This window comes from Amphiura filiformis, chromosome 6 (genome assembly GCF_039555335.1).
Source record: "Amphiura filiformis chromosome 6, Afil_fr2py, whole genome shotgun sequence".
NCBI classification, from domain to species: Eukaryota; Metazoa; Echinodermata; class Ophiuroidea; order Amphilepidida; family Amphiuridae; genus Amphiura; species Amphiura filiformis.
Window position 1 is genome coordinate 31982021 of NC_092633.1, and position 26227 is coordinate 32008247.

At 34.2% G+C, this 26227-nt stretch overlaps 1 long non-coding RNA gene across 3 annotated transcripts in view; it reads right to left on the minus strand.

Moving 5' to 3' along the window:
• LOC140155281 (uncharacterized) overlaps positions 1–26227 on the minus strand; it is a 245989-nt gene that overhangs the window by 138387 nt on the left and 81375 nt on the right. For all 3 annotated transcript variants that reach the window (XR_011859367.1, XR_011859366.1, XR_011859368.1), the window contains one exon: positions 18262–18304. This is a non-coding gene — a long non-coding RNA (uncharacterized lncRNA). The remainder of the gene's footprint in view (positions 1–18261; positions 18305–26227) is intronic.

Genomic DNA, 26227 nt, shown 5'->3' on the forward strand with positions numbered 1-26227 from the left:
CCCACCCATCGATATACCGAAATTGCTTAAAAGGTACCCCAAAAGCGTGGCACATCCCCGTATACCTGCAACCAGGGGGAACCCCATCCACAACTTGATACTTGGGCTTTCCTGTCGAACCCTTCAATTCGATGCTACTGATCTTTGTGACCAAAGTAATCCGATGTCCGATGCCTATCTTTTGACGGATGTTGTTTTCAGGGCCACATCGTTTGCAAGCTTCAAACCTGTAGTATTTTTGTCCTGACACGTCTTTGCCCACCATGCACATGTTCATGCCGAAGCACCTGTAAATGCTAATGGAGAAATCATGTCCGAAGTTGTCTCACTCTCTTTTTGTCAGTATTGGTTATTAAAAAAAGCAATTGTCGATGTGCGTTGTCGAATCTAGCATAATGTGCAAATAATTACAATAACTGAAACCAATACATCCAATATCAGCAATAACAACAATTTGATTTCTAAGGGTAAACTAATAGTTCAAACAAAACAACTTTCAGAATATATAAAAGAAAAGGCGCCATAATGCCAACTCGATTGAAGAAATTCAAACCCCAAAACCAAACGAGTAATCAAAATCGTGAGAAAGGGTTTAATGTCTGTTATCCTAAATCAAAAGGGAATGGATAAGAAGACAGAGTAACTTATCCTCTCTTTGCTGAAGCCATTCCATCAAAAATTATAACTTTATAACATAACAGTTTCACCAAATCAGACGAAAACCATTATTTTCGTATTCAACTTGAATATTATTTGATATGAACAACACCAACAACTACTACAACTACTTCAAATTATTAACAAACGTATTTATTTTCGATGTACAAACAAAAGAGCATTTATTGTCGAAAACAGACAATAAAGCCTTTTTTAAGAAGAAGAAAACCTTCTTATTCACGTTTAGCAATCATGTCCTTTATCTCTGCGTATGTGAAAAACACAGGATGGAATATAATTCATTTACATATCCGCTTTATATAAGCTTCCCCACGGGAATATCCAACTATCAGATACAAATGAGAAGAAATGCTGTAAGGGAATATGCGTAGTCAACATCTATCTTGATGAAGCACACATTTGAATCAATCCATAACGTATTTAATATCCTCTATGCATATCCGCTAAGTCGTAATCATGGCAATCTTTTAGGTTCAATCATTCCATAGTCACAATGGGACCCGATCATCCAAAAGGAGAACAAAGTCGCCAAAGTTGTTTTAAAGTTATCACCTGATTTCCAGTCCAGTGTCCTGCTCAGACAGGACATTGGACTGGAAGCATCTGACCTAGAAACTGCGATGCAGGACAGGAGGACATGGAGAGCTGTAGTGGTTCGGGAAAACCACCCAAAATATTAAAGCGAGCAAGTAAGTATAAGCTGCTAACATTTAAAATCCTTATGTTCTGTCTTGTTTAAATATGCAACTCGTCGGGTCAGTGTTATATAGTTTATCTGACATTTTAGCGAAATGTAGTTTGATAGATTATGAAAGGGGCCTTAATGGGCATATTTTTCATATTGAGATAAGGAAAAATGTGTCTGCCGCATACGAAGTGCGTGTACGAAAGTCAATATAGTCTGTCTCATCTCAAGTTGAAAGTAACGCCATGTTGGATTTCACAGTGGCAGATTCGTATCACGCGCGCTAACCTAATCCCGGCGGGCTTATACACACGCCTAGAAGAGCGACGGATTTGTCCTTACGCTGGCAACGCAACAACCGTGTAAACGCACTTATTCGAATCTGCCTCTGCTGAACCAAACATGGCGTTACTCTCAACTTGAGATGAGAAACACTGTAGTGCAAGAAAGTAGTATGTTGCCGATACGTCTTTTTCTTTTCTTTTCTGTATTAAATAAAAGTCAATCACGTTTTCAGATCTCTCAAATTGAAGATAACCTATTATTTTAAGCATTCCATATGCACTAAAAGGTAATATTTAGAGAATAAAGGTATTGTTTTTAGCCGCAGGAGTGCATCTATCGTCTCATATAACACGGGCGACATCTTTATTTTAAGTAAAACAAGGAGACGAAGCCGAGTTGTTTTACGCTTCAATTCAAATAAATAAACACTTCAATTCAAATAAATATATTAATCATAAGTATACCAAATTTTAATCAAATTAAATCCTACATTTTACAAGGAATTACCTTGGGCTTAGAATCGATCAGTCCCGTTGTTACTATGCACCTCCGATTGGTTCAAATAGCGCGTACGATTATCGCGTCAACTCGCACGTGCTAAAGTGTGTGGTATCGTGTCATATCACACGGGTAAGAACCAATACGATTGCAAGAACATTTGCTAGTGTTTAAGAATGGTATATACGAATTTCTTTTACTAGGCTTTTTTGTCATGTTTGTGTTGAGCTCAGAGCAAAAAAAGTCGTATGCGGCAGATACTATTTTCTCCGGGAAACGTGAAGAGCAGATACGACACCTCAAATATTTAATGTCCTTAATTAACTGATTTTTGGGACAAATAACCTGATGCATATTGTTTTACCATTACGTTTTGTTACCTGGAGAGATTTGCCTCACCTCCTTTTTTCATCCAAATCTACGGTAATAACTCTTGTAGTGAGGGATCAACATTTAACCACAAATTGCATCAGGCAAAACTCACTTCCTGGGAACTAAATACCCCACAAGGTCATTTGTATGTAACTTATTGACCCATTTGTGTTGTGTTATATACTGCCTCGAGCTACATGTATAATGACATCCTTGTGATCTGGTCAACTCATCGACAGATACCAACCTCAGGAGGGAATTCAATTTTTGATTTCTTTCCAGGTAGTGAAACGTAATGAAAAAAAATGCAATTTCATCCGGTGTAATGTTCATGGTTATTTGAATATTTGCGGCTTAGAAAAAGTTACAAAATACTTTTCCTGTTAAATGACAAAAATGCAGATACGACTTTCTTGCAGAAAACGACGTACTATATAAACTTGGCGTCGGTATGGCACACTTTGAAATTAACATCAAATAAAAGATCGTCGATGCAACATTTTTGCATGATGCACATATGATTTTATAGTGATCATCTAATACATTCTTGTGACAGTTTTCTGAGAACATTTTTAAGCTTCTTTTTTTTATAATTTAAAATGTGATATTGTGAAAGGAAATCATAAAATGTACGCATCTGCGCTTAATATTTAATTAAATTCCGTTGTTACCGTGATGGACGCCTGCGATAGCGGCCTGATTTGTAGCAGACTTTATCCGTCTTTTAAAAGTAATTATCAGAAATTGTCTAGACAGCCACCGGAGCAACATAATAGAGTGTGTCATCTATTTGAAATTCTTAACATGTAAAAAGAGAAATTAATTCTACTTACATACTAGGACATCTAGGTTATTATTCCCTTAATTGAAAATTGTTTTGGAAAATTGTATAATCAAACCAAAATGAAAATAAGGATTGGTTTATGGCAAAGGAATAATGCGTGCGACCCAGGAAACTCTGACATCAGCGTGAAAATGAATGTCAAATTAATAGGGATCAAAGTATTTCGTCATTGAATATAATTCTATAAAGCGTTATTTAAAAACCAATTACATGAAATTATTAAACCTATGAATGAACTAAGCACATAAGTACAGACATATAAGAATAATATCGATTATAACTGGCACGCTACTATATAGTGAAACAACCTTTAAGATTGTCTGTTTTCATCGGAGCCCCTGTCGCAGGTTATACGGTAAAGCATAATGCTTTAAGTGATATCACTGCATTGGCCGATGTGGATTCAGGTACCGGTCACCTGTTAACCTCGCCCCTGTTTCTGTGGTTACTTTCTCTGAGAATTGGACAGATTGACTGATGGCAAGTAGATTTATGGATTGCTTCTCCGTTTTGCATACGCTCCTCTGTGCATTACACTCTGACCAATGCATCACCGATGTCTCTCTCCGTTTGCTTTAAGGATAATTCAACGCTATTTGACATTCTTGTGACATTTAGATTAGAAAAAAGGTTTTTTTTGTTCAATGAGAGCAGCTCAAGTAACTTCATTTAGGGATTCAATCATGTTTCACCGTTGTTCATCACCGTTTAACAACGATGCGGCCGCGTCGTCTGCGTGGTTTACTTCGCGAGGGCAGCTAGCGAAGTAAACCACGCAGACGCGCCGGACGCGAGTTGTTAAACGGTGATGAACAACGTGAAACATGATTGAATCCTTTCAACAACGAAAAGAAGCTAAAGATCGTATAATTCACATGATTATTTCATGAGGAATGTTAGTTAATAATTGCCCCTCAGCCTTACAAAAACTTCGATGATTTCTCTGTTGATGTCGGCAATAAAACTACAGAATAAAACTGCATGTTTAGCCGCTGCCTGAAAAAATATTGAATTCAACTTGTAAAGCTTGAAATTGAATACGCACACATGTTCCAGGCATGACGAATTTTACGCGCTCTAGCGTAACGCGTAGTCTCGCTCGCGTTCGCGTATACGCTACAGTAAAAGTGTGGATTCATCATGGATTAACAACGGTTGGCTCCTGTACAAAGGTATAGGAAGAGTTGTTGAAATATCATTTAGCAGCACTCAGAGAAATAAAACTTCTAAGAGCCAACCCACAATGAACCTTCTCAACCCAAATCAGTTCCATTTTGAAGATCTGAGCGCAAGAAGACCGTAAGTCCACTTGGCCCCTCAACATGTATACACTAAAGTTGCGTATAGTTTCGTATAGTTTGGTAATGTTTTATACATGTTCAGGGGGCAATCTTTCACAACCTTTCCCTTTGATGTTTTCACCATGGAACATGTATTAAACATTATAAAACCCTAAGAAACTATACGTAACTTTAGTGTATCATGTATCATGTGCCAAGTGGACTTAGGGCCTTCTTGCGCTCAGGTCTTCATTTTTAACGTTGCTTTTTTTCAATTGTAATAACGCATGTCAAAGATTGCTCTTTTAGAAACGTTAAATATTTTGCAAAGGTTTACTATAAAGGAACTATTATAATTTTCTAAGACGTGGCATGGCATTGCAGGAACCTCTGACATGGCATAGCTCAAATGCAAATGAACCAAGGTGTAAATATGTACATGTAACTAACAATATATAACTTTATCCGAAATATGTCAGAGACCTCGTCAATCACAAAGTGTCAGAAGGTGTCAACCTGTCATGATATAGACAATTAGATGCTCAATTATTTGCCAATAGCTGAGTCGTGTTATCAGCTTGAAAACGTGCCTACGTCGTTGCAGAACTAATTCTGTTTGATATAAAATATTTATAAACACTTGGACATTTGGAACGTTTTTTATTATCTTTTCATTATTTGGATTTAACTTGAGATGTAAAATAGAGTTGATGGTTTATGAAATTCAACAGGTCTGTCAAGTGGAGCATATTGCATTAATATTACAGTTTCCTCAAGAAAGGAGTGAGTGGTAAAAGTAATCCCATTTTGTGATGTATATGTTCAGCCAGTTGTCTTCAAGTCTACAGTGACTTAGCCGCTATTGCATTTAAAATTCAACATTTGGAAGAGTTTGAAAATATCTTCCAAAGAGGGAGTATGTTTTTCAAATGTAATTGGTCAGGCTTAATCACTTTGAAACCCACACTCCCCCTGTGTTATGGCTTTACCTTTATCTTCCACAACTGGAAGCTACCCAATTGTCTATTCTATTTGAAACTCCCTCTAAATCTTCCACAGGGGTAGTGTGGATTTTAAAAGGAATAGCCCATTACTTTAAAGAGTCATCCTGGACCTAAACTTTTATACTATAGTTATAATCATAATAACTCATACTTTACTTTATGATATATACTTATAACATTTATACTATAGTTATATAAATACATAATTCGGTTGTTTTTAATTATGGAACAGTTGTGTTAATGTATACGCAGTTGTTTCATATTCAGAATAAGTATAGTTGCTGTATATTAAGTCGTTTTGAATTATGGAACAGTCTGTGGTCATACTTCGAAATACTTTGTTGACAATTTTTACAAAATTGCTTTGGAAATTACCGAAGTGATGCAAAATGGTGCAAGGGCGTGCCGATCAGTTTGTATGGCTTAAAGATCCACGCGGTATAATTATGAATATGACTTCTACGATGCATATTATCACACTGACAATGTAGAAACACACTTCTATTATTGTACACATTTTTAAATGTTAACAAGTTGAGAGCAAGCAACATATATAGCATACGCTCAAAGATACATTTCCCCTACCATTTTCAGGAAACCAATTTATCCTGGGAATAGAAAGTTCATTTTTAAGCATTTACCAATTTTGATTTTGTTACATTTCTACAAGCTTCTACATAAGAACTACATCAAAACAATGCCGACCTCTGGTTGTGTGTGGACGTAGTCAGTTTCACCAGACATACCAGATTTCAAGACTTATCAAAATTTCAACTGAGTTACCAAAAGGCTCGCTTGCGCTCGTTCTAAATTCTTCAAAGGCAAAAGGCCTTAAATAAATATTGTTACCTTTCTATTGAGTATCTACTTGATAATTCATCTCTCTGATCTAACATACTACACATCAATCTTTCAAACCACTTGCAGAAAAAAGTGCTCTGTGCTTATTTTTGATGTATTTAAGAACATCTAAATGGTCTTGGTTAAATAAACTCAATCACTGATTTAAATCTATCTAAACCTACTACATGCGATCATTTTGTGTGTTTTGTACATTTTATCATGAGCAGAGATTAGCTAATCGGTTATATCTCTGTGTCCAGGATTTGGTCTGGCTATTTTGTTAACAAAGTGGCTGGTACTAAAAAGAGACACTATTCCTTCAAGCGTGAAAGTATTATATCATCAAGAAAAGCTTACGGGTATTATTTCCTTTCCCGCCCTTTTCTTCACCCCATTTATGAACAAGCTGGTGTGAATGTCCGACCTGACGTGTCTGTCTCAATATTGAGAGTTGTATTATCATTTACAATAGTCTATTTTTGGATGAGATATGAAAAGTACAACTTTGGTAAAGCGCTAAGCAGTTAGCAACCTGGACAACAGATTCTTTTGTTTAGCAAGGCTCACTCAGTCATTTAATGTGGCAATACAAACGATCGAATTTGGTGTTGAAACGAGCTAAATTTTGAGTTACACCTTTTCAATGTAAAATTAATTTTCTCGGCCAAATGAAATGCAATCATTTTATTTTTTCAGTAAATGTCAGGTCAAATTGTAGTGCTTGATACTTATTTTTTTTCAAATCCTAGTGTTAAACTTAGGCGTGAAATTCAGTCATTTCGTGTAAGATTTTCGATTTTGATAGGCTTAAACTCTGCCCGCGAGCCTTTTCTTGGATCAACCTTTTAGCTTTTCAAAGTAATATAGTTCGCTAATGAAGGATTTTTCCCAACTTTCTAACGCACATCACCGTGATCGATATATCATAGTTTTGTCAGAATTTACGTTTTGATTTCACCATTTTTTCAGCGGCTGAAATTTTTTCAAAATCAACGCGTGAAATATAAGGCTAATAATACTAGCATTGTGGATCGATATCCCTGGGTTTAATAGAAATACCGGCATGATACAGTGTTGCCAGAACTTCAATATAGCAACGAAATTCCCAGGCCTAATAGCGCTCCTATACTGATCATGTTTATAGCACGATGAGGATATTTCATCATCACGTGAGTGATTCGGACCAATGTGTTGAAATTTGCTTCTCCTCAAAACAACTTTGCCCGAAGGCTTACATGCAATTGGGCAATATTTTAAACAAAACTTCCTTTTACAAAACATTATATTACGCTGTATGTTTTATGATCAAGCAAACTGTTTGGAACACACTTCCAAAGAAATAACCTTCGTAACGCCCCGGCGTAACGCCCCAGACTTTCGTTATTTAAACGCCAGAAATAGATTGTCCTTATAAGAACCATCAGAGATTGTGGCTTATAAGAACCGTTCATTATCATTGTTAACTTAAACAGGTTTTTGTTTTTAAACATCTTTATAAATTGATTGTTTTTGTGTTTGTTTGTAAATTTCGTGCTTTACGCGCTTTGAGTTCCTCATCAGAGATTGTGCCTTATAAGAACCATTCATTTTCATTGTTAACTTAAACAGGTTTTTGTTTTTAAACAAAAACCTGTTCAAGCAATTATTTAAAATTGCTTGCCTAAAAACAGAATAACTTGGATGTTAATACTTGACGTAGTGTTTCAATTGTCATGAAGGTGACTGGGTATGGTGCCTTTTGTTTGTGTTTGTTTGAAACTGCTTTTGGAAACCCACCGAAAGTCATAGGCCCTAATGAAGCAGCCAAAACAATACCAGGTTAAACATGGAAGTTTATAAAAACTTATTAAATAACCTTAAGGAAAAAAAAAAACATTTGTGGCAACAATAAGCCTTGCATTGAAAGTCATGGTTAAAGTGTGTTGATTACCACACCAAAGTTTCCCTACATACACCTCCACTACCCAGTGCCCACCTCACACACCTCTGCACCCACCCCACCCTATAGGCCTACATGTACATGATATTACATAATAATATATAGCATAGCTATACATTTAGGTATAGCGCTTAATTATGACAAATATGGTTAGGCCTATATATAGGACTACATGTCAAATTAAAATCAAACCCGAACACTGATGAATCTCTACAGAAACCCGAACACAAGTCTGAAGGGTGTAATGAAAATGGCAACCCGCGATGGGGGGGGGCGGCAGGTAGGTCATACAAAATTCACATGGAGATAGGAGGGACAGAAGATTAAAATCCCCTATAATAACACGCTAATTTTTCTAGGTTTGGACCGTGGATTTTCATGAACCTCAAGCGTGCGTCTCTTAATACGGACTAACCTACAATGCTGGCCATAAGTGTTGGGACGGTTTGATAGGGTAATGTAAATAAGCCCCCCACTCCCCCGATCAATGTTGAATTCGACTTTTTTGGTCACACGAGCCTTGTGGCACCCAACATTGATTGGTGGGGAAGGGGAGGGTTGGGGTGTTAGGAAAGTGTTTAGGCTTGACACCAAAGAAACCTCCACTTTATCACGTTAATAATAACGGAAATAAGGTCATACTATAGTGTACGTTTTCCATAAGTGTCCCAACACATTTTGGCCATGGTTGTATTTGAAAAGTTGAAAAAAAATCATCTAATTTCAGTTTTTGCTTATAACTCAAAAAGTAAATATGATATTGACACCAAATTTGGAGCAGTTAGAGATCTTATCATGTGGCTTTACCAAAAATTTTTGGATGGCTACATTTGAAATTTAGGGACTGGTCACTTAAAATGTCTTAAAACGATATTTTGGCCCTGTCTAAGTTCACTATTCGTCACTTTAACTGTCAAAAACTTGGGTTTTAAAATGGAAAATTATTGTTTCCACCAATTAAAATGTTACATTACAGCTATAGAAGAAAATAAAAGTTATCACAACATCTCGTGATCAAAAAACAAATAAAGGAATCGAACCCATGCACACTTGTTTTCCCAATTTACCGCAGTCTACCACAAATGAAGCAACAAAATACAGAAAAAAAAGAAGGACGGACATTGGCAAAATTAATAGAACGACGAATATGATATGATGAAGGATATTGTAAAATAATAACAAAAAAGAAAAGAAAAAGATATATAAATAAATTCAGGGGCTCGAACCCGTGTCCACTGTGCCTGTGGCAGATGCCGTATCCATTGCACCACAGAGCTGTATTACTTTAACAGGCTTAAACTGTAATATAATGCTATTCAAGATGCATGTATATAAATATACGCTCTACGGACGATAAACAGTCAAACAAATCACACTTTTACGGCATTTGTTTCATTAACTGAATATTTATCATATAGCAGGTGTTGGCTGACATTTGTGCTCCACATATATTTCAGTTTTGGGCCGGGGTAAAATGATTTTGGGACAAAACGAACGATATACACGTTTGTAAAAAGAAAAAAGAAAGTAATATTATATTAAAATTCTTTACTCTTTAAAGACGTGTATACCGTCCGATTTTGTCCGTAGTCATTTATCCCGGACAAAAACTGAACTAAATGTGGAGCACAATGTCAGCCAACACCTGCTATATGATAAATATTCAGTTAATGAAACAAATGCCGTAAAATTGTATTTTTTTGGACTGTATATCGTGTGTAGAGCGTATATTTATATACATGCATGTTGAATAGCATTATAATATAGTTTAAGCCTGTTGAAGTTACACAGCTCTGTGGCGCAATGGATACGGCATCTGCCACAGGCGCAGTGGACACGGGTTCGAGCCCCTGAATTTATTTAGATTTCCTTTTCTTTTCTTTTTTGTTATTATTTTACAATATCCTTCATCATATTATATTTGTCGTTCTATTAATTTTTGCCAATGTCCGTCCTTTTTCTTTTTTCTTCTACCTATATTTTACTTTCTATACTTACTATAAGTTTCTTTGAAAGCGCTTTAATAAATTTCAGTCATAAAATGTAATTTAAGCCTACTCCTGCCGACTATGATTATATTTACACGATATACTCGTTGCAAATACCACATACGTTTTTGATGCAAACGATGAAAATGATTAAAGTTTTGTTTTTTTCTTCTAAAAATTAGCCTTTTTTTAATTTTAAGTATTTTTTCCCAAAATCACTCTTTTAAAAGACTTCAATCAATTCCTGTCAACAAATATCATGTATTTCTGGTGATTAAATCACTACTCTTTCAAAATAAAACGTCATTTTACGCAAAATACGTAGTTGGCATAGGCTAATAATGTTCAGAACGCACTGTAAAATACATGATATTGCGTATAAAACGTGACCGTATCCCTAAATCACATGAGGAAAATGCAATAATTTTTATATAAGTGAAAAGATAAATAGTTTCTCCGTTTTCATGTAAAATTTGATGAAAATCAAGCTATGGTTGAGGAGATATGGGCCAAAACACACATTTTAAAATTAGATTTTTTGTACCTTAGAGACAATGCTGGCCATAAGTGTTGGGACGGTTTGATAGGGTAATGTAAATAAGCCCCCACTCCCCCGATCAATGTTGAATTCGACTTTTTGGTCACACGAGCCTTGTGGCACCCAACATTGATTGGTGGGGAAGGGGGAGGGTTGGGGTGTTAGGAAAGTGTTTAGGCTTGACACCAAAGAAACCTCCACTTTATCACGTTAATAATAACGGAAATAAGGTCATACTATAGTGTACGTTTTCCATAAGTGTCCCAACACATTTTGGCCATGGTTGTATTTGAAAAGTTGAAAAAAAAATCATCTAATTTCAGTTTTTGCTTATAACTCAAAAAGTAAATATGATATTGACACCAAATTTGGAGCAGTTAGAGATCTTATCATGTGGCTTTACCAAAAAATTTTTGGATGGCTACATTTGAAATTTAGGGACTGGTCACTTAAAATGTCTTAAAACGATATTTTGGCCCTGTCTAAGTTCACTATTCGTCACTTTAACTGTCAAAAACTTGGGTTTTAAAATGGAAAATTATTGTTTCCACCAATTAAAATGTTACATTACAGCTATAGAAGAAAATAAAAGTTATCACAACATCTCGTGATCAAAAAACAAATAAAGGAATCGAACCCATGCACACTTGTTTTCCCAATTTACCGCAGTCTACCACAAATGAAGCAACAAAATACAGAAAAAAAGAAGGACGGACATTGGCAAAAATTAATAGAACGACGAATATGATATGATGAAGGATATTGTAAAATAATAACAAAAAAGAAAAGAAAAAGATATATAAATAAATTCAGGGCTCGAACCCGTGTCACTGTGCCTGTGGCAGATGCCGTATCCATTGCACCACAGAGCTGTATTACTTTAACAGGCTTAAACTGTAATATAATGCTATTCAAGATGCATGTATATAAATATACGCTCTACGGACGATAAACAGTCAAACAAATCACACTTTTACGGCATTTGTTTCATTAACTGAATATTTATCATATAGCAGGTGTTGGCTGACATTTGTGCTCCACATATATTTCAGTTTTGGGCCGGGGTAAAATGATTTTGGGACAAAAACGAACGATATACACGTTTGTAAAAAGAAAAAGAAAGTAATATTATATTAAAATTCTTTACTCTTTAAAGACGTGTATACCGTCCGATTTTGTCCGTAGTCATTATCCCGGACAAAAACTGAACTAAATGTGGAGCACAACGGGCCAACACCTGAATTTATATAAATATTTTTGAAACTTATTTTTTTGGACTGTATATCGTGTTTAAACATATTATCATCATATAATAAGTTTAAGCTTGTTAATATACGCAGCTCTGTGGCGCAATGATGCAATTTTAGACAATGTCCTGTAGATTTTTTCTTTTCTTTTTTTACAATATCTTTTCTATTATTTTATGTCCGTCCTTCTTTTTTTCTATACTTACTATATATTTTACTTTCTATACTTACTATCTTTGAAAGCGCTTTAATAAATTTCAGTCATAAAATGTAATTTAAGCCTACTCCTGCCGACTATGATTATATTTACACGATATACTCGTTGCAAATACCACATACGTTTTTGATGCAAACGATGAAAATGATTAAAGTTTTGTTTTTTTTCTTCTAAAAATTAGCCTTTTTTTAATTTTAAGTATTTTTTCCCAAAATCACTCTTTTAAAAGACTTCAATCAATTCCTGTCAACAAATATCATGTATTTCTGGTGATTAAATCACTACTCTTTCAAAATAAAACGTCATTTTACGCAAAATACGTAGTTGGCATAGGCTAATAATGTTCAGAACGCACTGTAAAATACATGATATTGCGTATAAAACGTGACCGTATCCCTAAATCACATGAGGAAAATGCAATAATTTTTATATAAGTGAAAAGATAAATAGTTTCTCCGTTTTCATGTAAAATTTGATGAAACTCCAAGCTATGGTTGAGGAGATATGGGCCAAAACACACATTTTAAAATTAGATTTTTTGTACCTTAGAGACAATGCTGGCCATAAGTGTTGGGACGGTTTGATAGGGTAATGTAAATAAGCCCCCCACTCCCCGATCAATGTTGAATTCGACTTTTTTGGTCACACGAGCCTTGTGGCACCCAACATTGATTGGTGGGGAAGGGGGAGGGTTGGGGTGTTAGGAAAGTGTTTAGGCTTGACACCAAAGAAACCTCCACTTTATCACGTTAATAATAACGGAAATAAGGTCATACTATAGTGTACGTTTTCCATAAGTGTCCCAACACATTTTGGCCATGGTTGTATTTGAAAAGTTGAAAAAAAATCATCTAATTTCAGTTTTTTGCTTATAACTCAAAAAGTAAATATGATATTGACACCAAATTTGGAGCAGTTAGAGATCTTATCATGTGGCTTTACCAAAAATTTTTGGATGGCTACATTTGAAATTTAGGGACTGGTCACTTAAAATGTCTTAAAACGATATTTTGGCCCTGTCTAAGTTCACTATTCGTCACTTTAACTGTCAAAAACTTGGGTTTTAAAATGGAAAATTATTGTTTCCACCAATTAAAATGTTACATTACAGCTATAGAAGAAAATAAAAGTTATCACAACATCTCGTGATCAAAAAACAAATAAAGGAATCGAACCCATGCACACTTGTTTTCCCAATTTACCGCAGTCTACCACAAATGAACAACAAAATACAGAAAAAAAAGAAGGACGGACATTGGCAAAATTAATAGAACGACGAATATGATATGATGAAGGATATTGTAAAATAATAACAAAAAAGAAAAGAAAAAGATATATAAATAAATTCAGGGGCTCGAACCCGTGTCCACTGTGCCTGTGGCAGATGCCGTATCCATTGCACCACAGAGCTGTATTACTTTAACAGGCTTAAACTGTAATATAATGCTATTCAAGATGCATGTATATAAATATACGCTCTACGGACGATAAACAGTCAAACAAATCACACTTTTACGGCATTTGTTTCATTAACTGAATATTTATCATATAGCAGGTGTTGGCTGACATTTGTGCTCCACATATATTTCAGTTTTGGGCCGGGGTAAAATGATTTTGGAACAAAAACGAACGATATACACGTTTGTAAAAAGAAAAAAAAGTAATATTATATTAAAATTCTTTACTCTTTAAAGACGTGTATACCGTCCGATTTTGTCCGTAGTCATTTATCCCGGACAAAACTGAACTAAATGTGGAGCACAATGTCAGCCAACACCTGCTATATGATAAATATTCAGTTAATGAAACAAATGCCGTAAAAATGTATTTTTTGGACTGTATATCGTGTGTAGAGCGTATATATGCATGTTGAATAGCATTATATTATAGTTTAAGCCTGTTGAAGTTACACAGCTCTGTGGCGCAATGGATACGGCATCTGCCACAGGCGCAGTGGACACGGGGTCGAGCCCCTGAATTTATTTAGATTTCTTTTTCTTTTCTTTTTTGTTATTATTTTACAATATCCTTCATCATATTATATTCGTCGTTCTATTAATTTTTGCCAATGTCCGTCCTTCTTTTTTTCTGTATGTCTACCTATATTTTACTTTCTATACTTACTATAAGTTTCTTTGAAAGCGCTTTAATAAATTTCAGTCATAAAATGTAATTTAAGCCTACTCCTGCCGACTATGATTATATTTACACGATATACTCGTTGCAAATACCACATACGTTTTTGATGCAAACGATGAAAATGATTAAAGTTTTGTTTTTTTCTTCTAAAAATTAGCCTTTTTTTTAATTTTAAGTATTTTTTTCCCAAAATCACTCTTTTAAAAGACTTCAATCAATTCCTGTCAACAAATATCATGTATTTCTGGTGATTAAATCACTACTCTTTCAAAATAAAACGTCATTTTACGCAAAATACGTAGTTGGCATAGGCTAATAATGTTCAGAACGCACTGTAAAATACATGATATTGCGTATAAAACGTGACCGTATCCCTAAATCACATGAGGAAAATGCAATAATTTTTATATAAGTGAAAAGATAAATAGTTTCTCCGTTTTCATGTAAAATTTGATGAAAATCCAAGCTATGGTTGAGGAGATATGGGCCAAAACACACATTTTAAAATTAGATTTTTTGTACCTTAGAGACAATGCTGGCCATAAGTGTTGGGACGGTTTGATAGGGTAATGTAAATAAGCCCCCACTCCCCCGATCAATGTTGAATTCGACTTTTTGGTCACACGAGCCTTGTGGCACCCAACATTGATTGGTGGGGAAGGGGAGGGTTGGGGTGTTAGGAAAGTGTTTAGGCTTGACACCAAAGAAACCTCCACTTTATCACGTTAATAATAACGGAAATAAGGTCATACTATAGTGTACGTTTTCCATAAGTGTCCCAACACATTTTGGCCATGGTTGTAGGTAAACAAACACACAGACAGACAAAATGTTTTTCATAATCATGGAATCCATATAAATTGAAATTGCAGGCTATCACGGGAGCAAATTTTTAAAATTCACCTCATTTACCAGAAAACCCAATTGGGGATTTGGGCTACCAAATCGCTAGTCGGGCAATCTTCATGATCTTTGCTTTTCAATGGAAAATTGCCCTGGATGACAACAATGAAAATATCGACTATTTCTGCTGGTTGCGCACGAGATAAAAGGACCGAGTTTGACATTTTCAGAGCATGAAGGGAAAAAGGGTAAAATAAAAACGGAAATTCTGACAAAACTATAATATATAGACCCACACGATGTGCTTTACAGAGGTGGGAAATATCTTCTTTAGCAAACTATATTAGTTTGAGACGCTAAAAAAACAATTCCGGAAGAAGCTCGCAGGCGAACTCAAGGCCTATAAAAATCAAAAATATCACACTAAAAGATACAATTTGATGCTTAATTTTAACACCAGGATTTTAAAAAAATGTATATCAAGCACCAAGTTTTTAACTGACATTACTGAAGAAAAAAAATATTGCTTTATATTTGACCGAGAAAATTAATTTCATAGCAAAAGGTGTATCTCTGAATTGTGCTGATTTTAACATGTATCGATCGACTTTTAGCGCGACTAAGCATTTCTAAAGAATCGGTTGTCCAGGTAGGTGACTGTAAGGATAAGCAAAATTTCATATTCAATAAATGATTAATATTCACAACCATGACTCCGAGAAAGTAGCTAAGTCACCGCCAACATAGTTTACAGTTGCCTTAATGTGTGTCTATAACGTACAATTATATCGGATCATTTTCATGACCCACTTGTATTTACTGAAAGATAAAGAAAAGCCACCACTCATTGTCCACAAGGAATATCGTTAAACCCCAGGCAGCCAACCCCCTGATAATATTTCGTACTTTAGTTGCGTTCATAAGGTAACACCAATAACTATTAACAATGGATAAGATAAACTCCTGGCTTGACAACTGTCATAGCTCATCTCAAAATATCACAAAAGTAATGCTCTTGCCTTCCAGGCCCCATCAACTTTGTAGGTACTAGCCTTTTTACAAATTCACATGTAAATGTTGGATTTAGGCCTCTGATTTGCTCATGCATACATGTTTTGTTTTCAAGGTTGTAGGCCTATATCCAATACTTGTTACATTTACAATACATCTTTTTCATGTAATATTTTGGAAATTGCCTAAAATGACTTAATATTCTAGATATGCCTACTGGTTATAAAATTATTTCTTATTTAATATGCATTGTATACTTTGAATTTTGCATTGGTAAATCTTGTATTTTCTCTACTTACAAGGCTTGTTTGTCTTTGTTCGTGTTTTTTTTCCTAATGTATTAAATTTTGTTTTGCTTATTGTAAAATTGAAACACTATGTATAGGGTGCCACGTCATCACGCTGTGCGTTTGGTGGCATCCTCATCCTCTGTTTCTCATACTTTTGTCATATAATTTAAAATGTTCCACACTGTTTTATACAAGAAAATATTATTCTGTATTATGTTAACATGTATTTTGAATGGATGAAATAAACTGAACTGAACTGAACTGAACCATACACGCCCAAATTCTGTCGGCGTATTCTAATATGTTTTGTCACTCTGAATATAGCATTCCCAATGTCTATAGAAATCGAGATCTACACAATTTTAACTTATAAGAAAGGAAAATATCCCCTGAGATGGAAAGTTACATTAGATTCGACATTTCCTTACAAGATGTGGCACTTAAGAATATATTGATTGTTCAAATCTATATTCAAGGAAGGGCTTTGAGCTATAACTTGTTAGCTAGTCAGTCAAGACTTGGACGACGTGTTTGGTTTTGCACGCAGTTTTACCAAATTACTTAAAACGTGTCGATCCTATTTAAAATGAAAATTTAAATATATAGTTATTTTTGTTTGTTTGTTTGTTTCTTTATTTCTTTCATTATTTTCTAACTTTTTTCTGTTGTTGCTGTTGCTATATCTCATTTTATTGCTTCTTTTGCTCTCTGCAATTGTTTTTCTGTTGTTTTTAATCAATCGAAGGTGTTAATTCAGGGGTTTGTTTCTTTAAAAAGTTTGTTTGTCAATTATTCTTCTATATATTAACTTGCGCATTATACATGAGCAAAATATTACCTAATATCAACAAAGTGAAAGAAAATTTCAATATCATCCATGTCAATTATTATTAAGTCACTGAAACCATATACTGACACTTTCTCTGCGTTGATGCTAAGTCATTTCCATATTGCATAATTTTAAGACATTATACTTTTAAATTTCAAGGTGATATTCAAAATCTACATAAAATATATTCCAAGGAGTATAAAGTTAAATAAAGCATCGGTCTTCAAGTTTTTAAATAAAGCCTTCAAATTTCAGGTAAAATTTCAGTAGTCAGTGACTTTGATAGTGGATTCGATCAGGTAGACTGATGCCAGGCGCTACAAACACGTACTTTAGTAACTCTTTTCCTCCGGGTTATTTCATCGGGTTGTATCTTTTATATTTTATATTACATTTATTGCATTTTGATGTCATGTAAGCTCACGCATGAGTTATTTTAACTCCAACGTATCAACAAATGCTTGTTATTTTTCATTCAACTTGGGAGCCAGTTGCCCGGAATATATTTTTTTCTTTGCTGTACATTTTGAGTCGATGCCCTTGCAATTCCGATCCTCCAGGGTTCTTTATCATTTTGTATTTTTATATTAAGTATTACTGAGTGTTTCGTGATGTAAAGTGCATTAAGACTGCTGCAAATACGCTTAACATATGTACGTGTAATCAAGGACAATATCAAAACGGCCTTTGACGATTAGGAAACGGTATAAAGTAAAGAATGGGCTACTTACATGTAAAAAAACTGTTCAGCGTAGCACCTATATCCAGCAAAACCTACGGATAAAACGGAAAGAAATACACATAAATTTCAATAAATTTTAATAGCAATTGATTTTATGTATTATGTTATCAAGGGCCAACATTTCGATCAGGTCCAATTACTATAAGCTTCAGTACCCCAAGAACAAGGTGTACCTATTTAAATGCATGATAGGTTTTTATGATAGTTTAAATGTTAATGTAATGTTTACTTTAAAGCCATAAGGTAGGATCTTTAAAATGATTTTTGTACACCTGATTTTTTGACATATTTGTAATGTTTTCACATTTACCAACTTATACCTGATTGCAATCAGCCAAATTCATTGTGTTGTAGGACGAACGGAGTAATATCATGAATATTAAAATATTTTAATAAGACACCACAGTTTAGCGGCCAAGATTTTTACTTCATTATTTCAGTCACTGCATTCACTCATACAGGATTTATCCAGTAATATATTCAAATTTAAGACCTGTTGAACTAGTACTTCGTATTAATTTCATGATAACAACAATTTTTGTTCATCAAAAAATATATAAAGGCAAATTGACGCCTGTGATCCCCAGTGCCCGGAGCAACTTAATAGAGTGTGTCAACTATTTGAAATTCTTAACATGTAAAAAGAAAAATTAATCCTACCTACGTACTAAGCTATGTAGGTCATTTCCTTCATTGGAAAGTCTGACCATGACTGTTCGATTATTGTTTTGCAAAATGTATCAAATAATCAAACCATTTATTGGTGTGTGTGGGTTTTTTTTTTCAAACCTGATTTTTTGGAATATTTGTAATGTTTACACAATTGCCAACTTATTCCTGATTGGAAGCAGCCAAATTCATTGACTGTTTGTAGGATAAAACATTTATATTGAATTAATGTTTTAATAACATATTAAACAGCCCTGGAACACTGCAGCCAAGATTGTGGGTTTCCTTCATTTTACCTCATTATTTCTGATAGAATGTTTAAAAAATAAGACGAATCGGTTTTATTAAAAAAATAATATGAATTGGTTTTGTTTAAAAAATGATATGAATTGATTTTGTTTAAAAGATAATATGACTCGGTTTAAGGTTATTCATTATTTTAAACTGTTGTGATTTGGTAGTTCATAGCATCTTACTAAAAGTAGTAAGCTTTGGCAAAAAATGTATTGCTCAATTCATAGCGAGCGTGTAGAAGAATTAAAATATCACAGATATACTTTTATAGGTGCTGCGGTTCTTGAGTTACGTTGTAATGAGGGCTGAAACAACAACACTTTTGTAAAACGTACATAACTCATTAACAACAATAAATTAAGCAAGTTTGCAAAGTATACGATTTGTAGAATAAACTTTTGCAAAACATCAAGGTGTTAATTTTCAATAATATATTGATCTAGATAATGAAAATCGATTTTTTAGGTTGCTTCGACCAACAATACCTCGTCTACCCTTAAAGACGTTTGTATGAGTTAACGCCTTGCACTAGGTTTTTCGAAATCCCGAAGTGTGTAAAATGATAATACTAAAATCTGCATGCCTTGTTCGTGTCATATAGCATTTATAAATAGAAACAAGCTGTTATTACAAATTCCATTAAAACAACTGTTATTATTCAACCATATTAAATGACTCTGGAGTTTTTGATTCCTACTATATCACTTTACTCGTGGTATTTTCTGTTTTGATGAAAGTTATTATTAAAAACACCATACAAATACTGTTTTTGTTTCAGGTTCTCTAGACGTTGAAGGGTTCAAATGAAAACCATATACAACATTTGTTTGTAACTTCTACGTTCTAGTTAACACAGAATCATAGTATTAAAGCAAGTCAGTTTACTTAAAGCGGCAGCTAGAAACAACATGAACAACAGATATGGAAATGATAAACTGCCCAGTAGATGTTGTCCTACTAGTTCATGGCACATTGGATGGCCCAGGGGAAAGTAAGCAAGTCTATTAATGCCTTCAAGGTGAAATAAACCAACTCATGACCGCCCGTCTCGCCATAGTCTGGCCTGCTGTCTTATTTTCATGGGAAAGATGAAATTTCAATCTCTCCATTTTAGACATTATTGCATAACATTAATTTAAATATGATATATAGGACCTTTTTGCTCCTCCTATCCAGGGACCCGAAAATATTGGGCTGTGTACACGACATGAATAACATATTGATATTTACTTAATCAGTCACTGCATTCACTCATACACAATTTACCCAGTAATTCAAATTTAAGAACTGCTGAACTATGATCATAACAATATCTGTTCATTAAATATGTAAAAATAAAATGATCCCCAGTGGTCTGATTTGTAGCAGGCTTTATCCCTCTTTTAAAAGTAATTAACAAAAAGTGTCTAGGCAGCCACCGGAGTAACGTAATAGAATGTGTCAAGTATATGAAATTCTTAACATATAAAAAGAGAAATTAATCCTACCTACGTACTAGGCTATCTAGTTTATTTCCTCCGTTGGAAATTCTGACCATGTCTGTTCGATTATTGTATTGGAATATTTATCGAACAAGCAAACCATGTTTTTGGGGTGTTTTTTATTAAACCTGATTTTTTTGGATATTTGTAATGTTTACACAATTGCCAACTTGTACCTGATTGGAAGCAGCCAAATTCATTGACTGCTTGTAGGACAACAGAGTAATTATATTTAATCAATGTTTTAAGAACACATCACCCCCCCCAAAAAAAAAACCACTGCAGTTAAGCGGCCAAGATAGTGGGGTTTCCTTCATATAACCTCATTATTTCAGTTTATACTAATATATAAAGAGCCATAGAAACAAACCTAAAAATGCTGATACTAATGGTATTTTCTGACAGAATGTTCAAAAAATAAGACGAATCGGGTTTATTAAAAAACTAAATATGAATTGGTTTTGTTTAAAAAGTGATATGAATCGGGTTTGTTTAAAAAATAATATGAATTGGTTTAAAGACGTTTGTATGAGCCAACGCCATGTACCACGTTTTTCTCAATTCCGAAGTGTGTAAAATGATAAAACTAAAATCTGCATGCCTTGTTCGTGTCATATAGCATTTATAAATAGAAACAAGCAGTTATTACAAATTCCATTAAAACAACTGTTATTATTCAACCATATTAAATGACTCTGTAGTTTTTGATTCCTACTATATCACTTTACTCGTGGTATTTTCTGCTTTGATCAAAGTTATTATTAAAAACACCATTTCAGGTTCTTTAGTTGTTGAAGGGTTCTAATTAAAAACATATCATTCGTGTATAACTTCTACGTTCTAATTACCACCAAATCATAATAAGCAAGTCAGTTTACTTAAAGCGGCAGCAAGAAACAACAGATATATGGAAATGAGCGCTGACCAATAGATGTTGTCCTACTAGTTCATGGCACATTGGATGGCCCAGGGGAAAGTAAGCCCATATTTGCAAGACTATTAATGCCTTCAAGGTGAAATTAACCAACTCATGTTACTGTCTGGCCATGGTCTGGCCTGCTGTCTTATTTTCCTGGGAAAGATGAAATTTCAATCGCCCCATTTAAAGACATTATTGCATATATAAATATAAATATAAATATGGTATACATGGTATATAGGACCTTTTTGCTCCTCCTATCCAGGGACCCGAAAATATTGGGCTGTGTACGCGACATGAATAACATAGTCACTTAACCAGTCCCTGCATTCACTCATACAGAAATACCCAGTCAAATATTCAAATTTAAGAACTGCTGAATTAGTACTAAGTAATTTCATGATGATAACAATTTCTGTTCATTAAATATGTAAAAATAAAATGATCCCCAGTGGCCTGATTTGTAGCAGGCTTTATCCCTCTTTTAAAAGTAATTATCAAACATTGTCTAGACAACCACCGGAGCAACGTAATAGAGTGCGTCAACTATTTGAAATTCTTAACATGTAAAAAGAAAAATTAATCCTACCTACGTACTAAATCATGCTGTTATAACATAATTACGCTGTTTTATGTATTTTATTACAAGCTCTACTATCTAATAGTATCGAGCACTATCTTCAGCTGTTTTGATTAACTATATATTATACTAAGCTATGTATGTATCCTAAAATTAATCCTACCTACGTACTAAGCTATGTATGTATCCTAAGACACCACAGTTTATTATTTCAGGTTAAAATGACCGAATATTATTATTATTTTTTGTTGTTGTGCAAAATCTAATAAAATTAAAATTTTAACGAAATCGTATATGGTTTTTGTTTTGATATATGGAACATCTAGATTTGCCACAACGTACATCGGTGCTTTGGATATATACAGACTTGACATTTAGTATGCAATATTTTTTCGAAAAATATCAAGACTGGTCTGGGAGGGGATTGCATAAACACCACGTTGGGGGTGTGTCGGGGGTTGGTGTAAAATAATTGTTTGATCGAAAATGTGCTTTACATGAGTTAACATTATGGTTCTCATAATGTAGCGAATCTGCCTAAAATGGCGGATTTAGGGAGGTTGAATTTGAGCTTGGTGGTGCACACAATTCCGGACTTTATGCAACATTGTTCTGTTATTATCAAATTTATAGGGGTTTGAGGTGATATTTCCTAAACTTCGTCAGCAGTTGGCATTAATCACAGTTGAAATACACTTGCAATGTATCAATTTTTTGAACAGGGGAGGAGCTTAAAATATGGCTTTTAAAAATGGTACGTACTCTGAAAGTTTGAATGGCCTCCCTGAGGTCAAATGTTATAAACTTAAGGTACAAATTAACTGCGCGGATTCTTGGTTGTCCAATGAATTCTCGCTCTTTCTTTGTGTACAGTAAGTTTATAACATTTGGCCCCAGGCGGCCATTCAAAATATCTGAGTGCGTACCACTTTTCAGAGCCATATTTTTAAAGCTCCTCCCACTTTCTGGTAGATTACAAATGCATTTCAGTTTTGACGAACACTTATTAGTATTTAGGTTCAGTCAATATCACCTCAAACCTCAATAAACTTGATATTATCAGAATAATGTTGCTCAAATTCAAAAATTTTAACCCCCACAAAATTCAAATTCAGCCTACATAAATCCGCCATTTTAGGGTAAATCACAACATCATGAGAATCATAATTTAAACTAATGGAAAGCACATTTTCTGTTAAAAAATTACTTTACACCATCTCCCGACACATCCCAATTAATATTCATCCAGTGCGGTTTATGCAGACCCCTACCAGACCAGTCTTGGAGTTTTGCGAAAAAATATTCCATACTAAATGTCAAGTCTGTAATATTAATATTAACTATTATATAATACTAAAAGTGATATATAAACAGCTTTAGAGACAAATCTCAAAGCGCTGATCTCATTAATACTAATAGTATTTTCTGACAGAATATTTAACAGAAATAAGAGGAATCGCTGTTATTAAAAAATGATATGAATTGGTTTTGTTTAAAAGATAATATGACTCGGTTTGTATGAGCCAACGCCTTGCACCAGGTTTATCTCAATTCCGAAGTGTGTAAAATGATAAAACTAAAACCTGCATGCCTTGTTCGTGTCATATAGCATTTATAAATAGAAACAAGCCGTTATTACAAATTCCATTAAAATAACTGTTATTCTTCAACCATATTAAATGACTCTGTAGTTTTTGATTCCTACTATATCACTTTACTCGTGTTGTTTTGATCAAAAGTTATTATTAAAAACACCATACAAATGCCGTTTTTGTTTCAGGTTCTCTGGACGTTGAAGGGTTCAAATGAAAAAAGCATATATAACATTCGTTTATAACTGCTACGTTCTAATTAACACAGACTCATAATAAGCGAGTCAGTTTACTTAAGGGATCGGATAGCAACGTTTGCACGATATTTTTGTGGAACATGAGAGCACATCAGACACATCAAATTCACACATCAGTACGAAGAATGTCAAATAATTTTAATATTTTGAAATTCACGATACAATAATAATTTTATGGCAAATTATTAAAATTTATATTTTTGACATTCAACAGTCCTCGAATAAACTTTATAAATCTAATGATTTGAAAAACAATGTATATCTTCAATACGAACGTCAACATATTCCAATAATTGACGGTTTTCCAGCTACATTAAGTACATATTAAATACATATCATTAGATTGATAAAGTTTACTTCGGAATGCAATTTGGTGTGTCTGATGTGCTCTCAGGTGCCACAAAAATACTGTGCTAACGTTGCTATCTGATTCCTTAAGACAATATTGCATATATTCATTTAAACAGGACCTTTCTGCACCTCTTCTCCAGGGACCCGAAAATATTGGGCTGTGTACGCGACATGAATAACATGGTCCCTTAAATTCACTCATGCAAAACTTACCCAGTAAAATGTTCAAATGTAAAAACTGCGGAACTAGTACTAAGTATTAAATTCATAATGATAACAATTTCCTGTCATTAAATATGTAAAAATATAATGATCCCCAGTGACCTGATTTGTAGCAGGCTTTATCCCTCTTTTAAAAGTAATTATCAAAAATTGTCTAGACAGCCACCGGAGCAACGGAATAGAGTGCGTCAGCTCTTTGAAATTCTTAACATGTAAAAAGAGAAATTAATCCTACATACGTACTAAGCTATGTAGGTTATTTCCTCCATTGGAAATTCTGACCATGTCTGTTCGATTATTGTTTTGGAAAATGTAAATAATCAAACCACAATCAAAATAAGGGCTATATTAAAAAATAAATACTGCGCCCGGAAACTCTGACATCGGCATGAAAAGTAATGTCAAATTATTGATACAATATTGAATACTAAAAGCAATTAATATTTTGCAAAACTACAAAGTTACTTGAATAATTATGTTCTAAGTTCTAAGACATGACATGTGATATGATCAACCAAGGTATAAATAATTATTTAACTAATAATGTATAACTTTAGCCCAAATAATGTCAGAGACCTCATCAATCACAAAGTGTCAGAAGGTGCCAACCTCATGCTATTGATAATTAGCTGCTCAAGTATTTGTTAATAGTTAAGTCGTGTTGTCAGCTTAAAAGTGTATATTCCGATTCCAGACAGTTACAGAACTAGAAAATACTGCGCCCGGAAAATCTGACTTCGGCAAGAAAAATAATGTCAAAAATATCGTCATATTTGAATTTCGTTCTGGTATACCAGTGGCCTATGGAGCAGTGTAGTACACATAATCATACATAACTCGCAAACGCAAAATCGGAATCAACTGAATTTTGGGAATAAGCTTTTTTCGTAGCTATCTACTGAAAAATTTCATAAAAAGAGGATGCTATGATCACGAAATCCTCCTTTAAAATGCAAGTACTAATGTGAAACAAATTTGTTCCCTAATTTTGTCTGTTTTCATTGCCCCTAAGCTTAAGTTAAACGAGATGTTAGTTTAAGTGATACCACTGATGTTGTATTTTCATTATGTACCGGTCAACTGGTGACCTCGCCACGATTGCTTTAGTTTAGAGAATCGGACAGATCGACTGAGGTACTTTTTGACTCGCTTCTCGGTTTTGTATATACGCTTATCTATGCATGACCTTGTGACCATCACCGATATCTCTCTCCGTAAGGACAATTCAACATTATTGTTGTTGAATAGTTATTTCATTGAGAGTGGCTTAAGTAAGTTTTACATAGACAATTTAACAGCACTCAGAAATATAAACCTATAAGAGATAATTATGGCCTATCGTCATGGACCGTAGTCAGCCTAAAATGAACTTTCTGTTGCTTATTTTTAATTGTAATAACACCTTTTAAAGAATACTAGAATCAGTTAATGTTTTGCAAAACTACAAAGGAAAGTGAATATGCTCTTCTCAGACATGACGTTGTATTGCAGAGAACCTGTAATATGATATATAAGTATAAATAATTATTTAACTAATAATGTATAACTTTAGCCCAAATATGTCAGAGACCTCATCAATCACAAAGTGTC